The following is a 7,567-nucleotide window of genomic DNA, read 5'->3' as shown; positions in this document are numbered from 1 at the left end:
TAGGCCATAGATATCTTCTATACTTTCAGTAATTTATTTTCTGAGAAATTTATGATGAATACTTCAAAGTTCTGTACACTTAATACTGTAGATATCTTTCCATACAACTGTACCTTCCCTCATTGGATTGACAAGAAAACACGAGATATTTTTTATGTTCTAAGAATGAGGAATAAAACAGTAGCACTGTACCTGCGGAAAATGAATTGCACTTAAAGATGTCCAACTTTTAGCCACATCATATGTTTAACTCACTAGTTCCTTAGAATGGAATTTGTACTGCAAAGATAGATGCTCTGAAGTAGGCAAAATATAACTTATCAAGGCAGCAGAAGGAGGAAGGTGATTGTTTGAATAACGGTTCCGTTTTCAAATTTAGTTGTTGACAATGCATTTCTCTATTTTCAAATCTACTTTTTTGTTAACACATTACTGGGATTTTTTTGCCAGTATTCTGCTTTGTATTGTTCTGCTCTAATTTTGTGTCTCTGGCGCTTTGATAAAAGATTTGAAGGTGTTCTAGCTTGTATCCTAAGAATGTGGCCACTTCACAATAATATTAACCTTTTGAGATTTATAAATATATGTCATGGCAAATATTGAATTTTCTATTCACAGTAATTATACACATTTCTCTAACAGTCGATACATTATCTATCTATTTCATTCTGTCTCAGTGTTGTCTGAATTTTGAAGTTGGGAGTTAATTTACCTACAGACAATCACATTTGGAATCTTCCATTCAAGCGTGTTGAATGTTGCATCAGTTAACAATAACTGGTACCAATCTGCCGCTTGTGATAGCTCCAGTAGATTCAATATGTGAGTCAAATGCTATGCATGGTTATTATCATATCAGATGACTATTGCAGACCAAGCGTGCTAGTGTTTCTATCAACATGATCCAGGGCAGAAGCTTCATTCTAGACTAGCAGGTAACCAACTATGTTATGCATGGTTCTTATCAAACGATTATTGCAGGGCAAATGTGCTCTAATCCTTCTTATCAACATCACATCTAGGGCGGGAGCTTGATTCCATGCAAATAGGCAAGGAGAATCGTTTGATACCCATAGCCATTAATTGATAGGTATATGAATTTTTCCATTCATGAGTAGTGATTCAACATGAATTCATCTCTCATGATAATAAGTGAAGCACCGGGACTTCCCTGGAGGTCACCTATCCTAATACTACTCCAGCCTAAGCACGCTTAACTACAGAGTTTCTTCCATGGTTAAACCCAAAGCTTGCAACCCCATTTGCAAAACCTTCACCAAGTGTTGTGCCTTATGAACCATTCATTAGAAAGCCTCATATCATTAATTGATAAGTAGGAGATAATTTCCACAAGAAGTCAAATTGTGATATTGTTATCAAGATTTAATTGTGTAATTTTGAGTTGAGCTCATTCAACCATGTTTAATGAGAAGTGATTCAACATGAATACATCTCTCATGATAATATATGGAATACTCATCACTCGTTGGATCTAGGTGATGCTCACAAGGTGAAGCACCGGGACTTCCCAGGAGGTCACCCATCTTAGTGCTACTACAGCCTAAGCACGCTTAACTACAAAGTTTCCTCCATGGTTAAACCCAAAGTTTGCAACACCATTTGCAAAATCTTCACCAAGTGTTGTGCCTTATGAACCATTCATTAGAAAGCCCCTTAACCTCATGAATTGATAAGTAGGAGATAATTTTCACAACAAGTCAAATTGTGATATTGCTATTAGGATTTAACTGTGTAATTTTGAGTCAAACTCATTGACCCATGTTTCGTGAGTAGTGATTCAACATGAATCCATCTCTTGTGATAATAAATGGAACACTTAGCACTCATTGGATCTAGGTGATGCTCACAAGGGTGAAGCACTAGGACTTCTTGGGGGGTCACCCATCCCAATACTACTCCAACCTGAGCATGCTTAACTACAAAGTTTCTTCCATTGTTAAACCCAAGGCTTGCAACCCCATTTGCAAAATCTTCACCAAGTGTTGTGCCTTACGAGCCATTCATTAGAGAGCCCCTTAAGCTCATCAATTGATAAGTAGGAGATAATTTCTACAGCAAATCAAATTGTGATATTGTTATCAGGATTTAATTGTGTAATTTTGAGTCAAACTCATTGACCCATGTTTCATGAGTAGTGATTCAACATGAATCCATCTCTCATGATAATAAATAGAACACTTAGCACTCATTGGATCTAGGTGATGCTCACAAGGGTGAAGCATCGGGACTTCCCGGGAGGTTACCCATCTCAACACTACTCTAGCTTGAGTGCAGTTAACTATAGAGTTTCCTCCATGGTTAAATCCAAAGCTTGCAACCCCATTTGCAAAACCTTTACCAAGTATTGTACTTACGAACCATTCATTAGAAAGCCTCTTAAACTCATCAATTAATAAGTAGGAGATAGTTTCCACAAGTCAAGTAGTACTGGGATGGGTGACCTCTTGGAAAGTCTCGGTGCTTCACCTTTGTGAGCATCACCTAGATCCAATGAGTGCTAGGTGTTCCATTTAATATCATGAGAGATGGATTCATGTTGAATCACTACTCATGAAACATGGGTCAATGAATTTGATTGAAAATTACACTGTTAAATTCTAATAGCAATATCACAATTTGACTTGCTGTGGAAATTATCTCCTACTTATCAATGCAATATCAAAATTTGACTTGATATGGAAATTATCTCCTACTTATCAATATCTATGTTGTCTAAATTGTTTGTAGCACATTTTATCACAGTTTTAATGATGTTAAGATCACACAACCAACAAGATGATGCAACCAGCAACATTTAATTTCCGGTTGACTTACAAAGTGCTAGTCATTTTCATTAGTAGGCTAGAGAGACCATTAACATTACATAATAGAACAATCATATGCATATATTGAAGGAAGTTTCCCAGTGACTTCGAAGGTACAATGAGATTGATTTAAAATTGTCATTGATGTCAGGAGTAGTAAATGACATTGTATCTTAGGGGAGAGGACCCAATACTTGAATACTCTCACTTTGCGCATATCAAAATCCTACATGGAAATTTCAAAAAATAATTAATTTTTTTTTAATACTAGATTATTTGGCAAGTCATTTGCTTATTAGTAAGGTTTCAAGTTGGCATCATCAATTATGATGTCACATCAACATGTTTTTTGCCAAGTTGTCCAAAAGAGCCTAAATAAAAAGTGAGACCAATGGTTGTGCAAAAAGGATACCTATACTTGCACAACTGATGTGGCATCATGTCACTGGTTATTTGTAACTAAGGGTACATTTCATTTAATTATGCGTAGTCATCATTGTGCTAAAAACTTTGAAGTTACAACTTTTGGTACAATATTGTCAAGAAATGGACATTATGATAATATTTATGAATATTAAATTAGTAAATGTAGGTTTGAAATGAATAATTATCACAACCATTAAAGCACATCCAATTACTAAGTCCTCCCCTATTTTTAGCTAAGAGGCGTAACCTACAGTGGTAGAATGGGGGGAAATGAAGTGTGACCGTGTTAATGTTAACTTTTTTAAAATTTAAAGCGAACTAATTACGCCGATGGCGTCCCTATACTGGAGTTTCAAAACATCATTGAACAATCAACAGTTGACAATGCTCCTTCGACAATGCAAGAGGATTGAAGCTTTCTAGCCCTCAATTTTAATTCGTTGCCAGCCGTCCATTTTGCATCAACGGTGTGATCTGGATCGTTCAAAATGTACCACCTCTAACTGGGACTGTCGGATGTGCATTTGAAATTTAATATACACGCTAAAATCAGCGTGATTGCCGCATTGGTTTTGGTAGTGAAAATGTAAAACCCTCGAAAAAACAAAGCAGATATTTTGAAACGGGTTGTCAGGTAATTATTAAGCAAACGCGTTAACTTTCAAATAAGTCAAGGCGAGGAAGATGACAGAAAAATTTCCAACGTGGAACACGGCGTCAATTAACAGAATAGCCCAAAATATCTAGAGAAAAATATCAACAGTAAAGTGGCAAGAAAAACCCTAGCCCTAATCCAATCAGTTTTATAAACCCATTTTAGCAAGTTTCTGGATTGTTGTGGAGGTTTAAACCTCGTCCGGTGAAGAAACTAATTTAGTTTTGGTTTAGATCAAGTTTGTTTGCTGAAGAATAAATTTTAGCTTCAATTTATGTCATTTTTGTTTGTCAAAGAATCAATTTTGATTTCTCTTTGTGTTGATGGAAGTACTGAAGGGCAATGATGAGCTAAATGAATGGTCTTGTTCGACGTAATGGCGAAAAAACCTTGAAGACAGTTCATATATATCAACACCCCTAATCTGAGCCTTTATGCAACGGTCCTTGTGAGGCATTTGTTCATCTTTTTCTTGTTAGGTTCCACTGTTGATTTGATTTTGCTACAAGCTTTTTTTTGGTTGTTTTTTGAAGGTGTTTTGTAATTTTGTCTATGATGTAGTGTATAATAGCTTTTGCTACCTTTGTCCTTGATCATCTATTAGAGTTTGTTTGACAATTTCTTACAATTACAGCTTTGGAGCTCTGATTAATAGCTCATGGGTTTGTTGTTTTTCTTTGGCTTTATTTTACTGTTGACATGTAAAACGATCGATAGTTCTGTGGGTTATGTCTATTTCATGGGGATCTTTATGATGCAATAGCAACTAGATATGGTGAATCTCTTAAGATTTATTTTCCTTGCCAATTTTTATTCCGTGTTATCCATTTTGGATGCTTTCTGGTGTTTGAAGATTTTTTCCTCTAGCATTTAGTTTTGGAAAGTGTTATTTATATTGGAATTGTGTCGCTGTGCCTTCTTTGGAAGGGTTTTTTAATCCAATCCTTTTGAATTGCCCTGGCCATGGATCTCGATTGATTTTGAACTTAGTTACATTTCAATTCTCATTCAAATTTATATAAAATGTTAGATTTAAATATTTTGAAGGTAATATTATATATTTATTATTTGTGCAAATTATATATTATTAATTATTAAATTCAGTATAGTAGAAGATAATATAATATATAATTAATTAAATATTAAATTAAAAAATTTAATTTGATATAAAACAAGAATAATGAAATTAATTTTGTTAGCATTATTTATTTTGTATTACAAATATATCTAAAAGATATATGGTCTACTTCTTAATGAAATTATGAAACTAATAAGATAGCACATAGACTATTTAGTTATATTGTTTAATTATCTAAATTTACTTCATTCAAAATTTCTATTATTATGCTTAAAGAATGTAAAATTTTGTTTATCTATTAATATTATGTGATCCTGGGTATTATAGTTAGAACAAAAGTTTTCATTTTCATCAAGATTATTGTCAAGTCAAGATTACAATTATGTTTTAGACTTTAGAATTAGGATTATAGTTACTATTATGATTAGGGCTAAGATTTATATCATAGTTCATATTCTTATTAGGATTTGGATTTGTGTTTAAAATTATGATTATGGTTCTCTTTAAAATTTATATTGTAGTTGTAATTATGACGAAGGTTAGGGATTTATTTTAGATTCATAATTAGAGGTAGTGGTAGGATAATGATTTAAGTTTATGTCACAATTATAGTTAAAATCAGTTTTAGAGTTTGGGTTATAATCTTGTTTTGTGTTAGGTTTTAATGTTTGGGTTAGGATTAGAGTTAAGATTAGGAAAATGTTACAATTATGGTTAGTATAAGGGATAACATACATATTATCATGGATTAGGATTAGGGATAGAATTAGAGTTAGACTTTGGAACACATTTAATTTTATGGTTAAGCATATTTAAGTTTATGTAATAATTAAGGTTAGGGTTGTGTTTATAATCTAGGTTATGATCTTTTCCATAGTTGACCTTCAAAATTTATTCGGTGTACCTATTGCTCACTAAAGTGCAATTGCTAGTATTGTACGAAATGAATCAACTTAAAAAATATATAAAGCCGACTAATATTGAATGAAATGAGTCATCGACTAATATTGAATGAAATGAGTCATTGCATCCCATAAAATTAATGATAATGATATCAATATTTAAGAAGTGAAAAGAAACCTTGTTGCTTACACTCATACACAATCAACTCCATCTGTTTCTCATACTCCTCCAACTTCTCTGTATATTTGATCTACCCAGCTAGCAACAGATTACAACTGCCCACTATAACCAACTCAATAGGGAATTCCAGCTCTCCTTTAAATTGAGATCATCGGGTAAACTAACCTGGCACATAAGATTTAGTAGTGATTCCGAAACTCATTCCATGAATTTTTTAGAGACGTCACCATAATAATACTATCCACAATTTACACATTCTACAAACTAAATGTCCAAGGCACTGAGAAAAGCAATAAACATGAATACCTCAAAGAGAAACTGAAACACTTCCTCTTCTTCCTTACTTCTACGAATCCAAATGTATGCAGTAGATTGTACACAGCAACCTCCCAATGGCTAGAAGCTCGGTATATCAATACCCCCAATTAATCAAAACGTACAAACATTGTTCAAATGCAATGATACAACCATGTTTTTGAGGAAAGGATATTGAGAATAGATGCCCTTCCCTGAAGGATGTTTGTTTGTCAAAATGTTAATCTCTATCCATATAACACAGAAGGCGGTGTTTTCAAATGTCGGTAATCGTGCTTGAGCAGGAGTAATGCTTACAGTCTGGTCTCCCTTTTGTTTTCATTTTTAACCCTCCAACCATGAATTAAAATATGGTTTCCTCCCTTTTAGGTTTTAGGAACTTACTTGTACTGTTCAAAATCATAGGAGAGACTTTTTATTATAGCAGACAAGGAGGGAAGATGGAACGATTTACCTAAAGTCCCTTTTTTAAAAATCTTTATCTTTATAACCCACGGGCGGTTTGGGGAAAGCATTAAACACAAGCCATTAGCATCTCCATTCGAAGGTTAGGGTTTGTGTTTTTCTCAAATTAGAACTAGGTGTCTTTTTGGTGAGTTAAAAATGGATTAAATTATATGATTTGATGATTCATTAAATGTTTGTTAAGGATATGATTCTGTTTTTTATTATTATTATAAGGTTATAGCTTAAGATTTGTTCTTTGAGAAACTTTAGGAGGGCTTATTACATAAGTTAATCAAACCCCAAATGAATGACACAGAAAGAAATAAAAACAACCTAACCAACCACCATGCCTTGAGACTAAATACAAATCCTTGCTCAGAGCATAGTGTTGATAATGCAAGTTGAAAAAGATGCCTTAGAATTTAACACTTCACTATTGTCTTAAAACCACCTTCATAAATAGTGGGTGGAGTCTTGAATGTAAGATTAGAAATCATGTACCTTAAATGGGATTAAATCCTTTAATCAGGGAACCTAATCAGGAGGGGTCCACAAACATGTTGGTGTGAAATGTAAGGAGGTAGGGAAGAAAAAACAAATAATCTTGTATAATTGGAAACAAAATGTCAATTAAATATAGATTTCTATTTTTTAATATTTTATTTGTGTATTTTATTTAACTTAAATTTAACTAGAGTATAATAAAATATAATAATGATTTATAGTATTTTATATTAA

At 33.2% G+C, this 7,567-nt stretch overlaps 1 non-coding gene across 1 annotated transcript; it reads left to right on the top strand.

Moving 5' to 3' along the window:
- The first annotated feature begins 4,243 nt into the window (after positions 1-4,243).
- Positions 4,244-4,338, top strand: LOC149554437 (small nucleolar RNA Z43). Its single transcript, XR_016352514.1, has one exon. It is a non-coding gene; the product is annotated as a small nucleolar RNA Z43 (small nucleolar RNA).
- The last annotated feature ends 3,229 nt before the right edge of the window (positions 4,339-7,567 follow it).

Source organism: Cupressus sempervirens, chromosome 5, assembly GCF_028749045.1.
Source record: "Cupressus sempervirens isolate cs-2001-9-10 chromosome 5, ASM2874904v1, whole genome shotgun sequence".
Taxonomy (NCBI): domain Eukaryota; kingdom Viridiplantae; phylum Streptophyta; class Pinopsida; order Cupressales; family Cupressaceae; genus Cupressus; species Cupressus sempervirens.
This window is presented reverse-complemented; position numbering and strand designations above follow the sequence as displayed.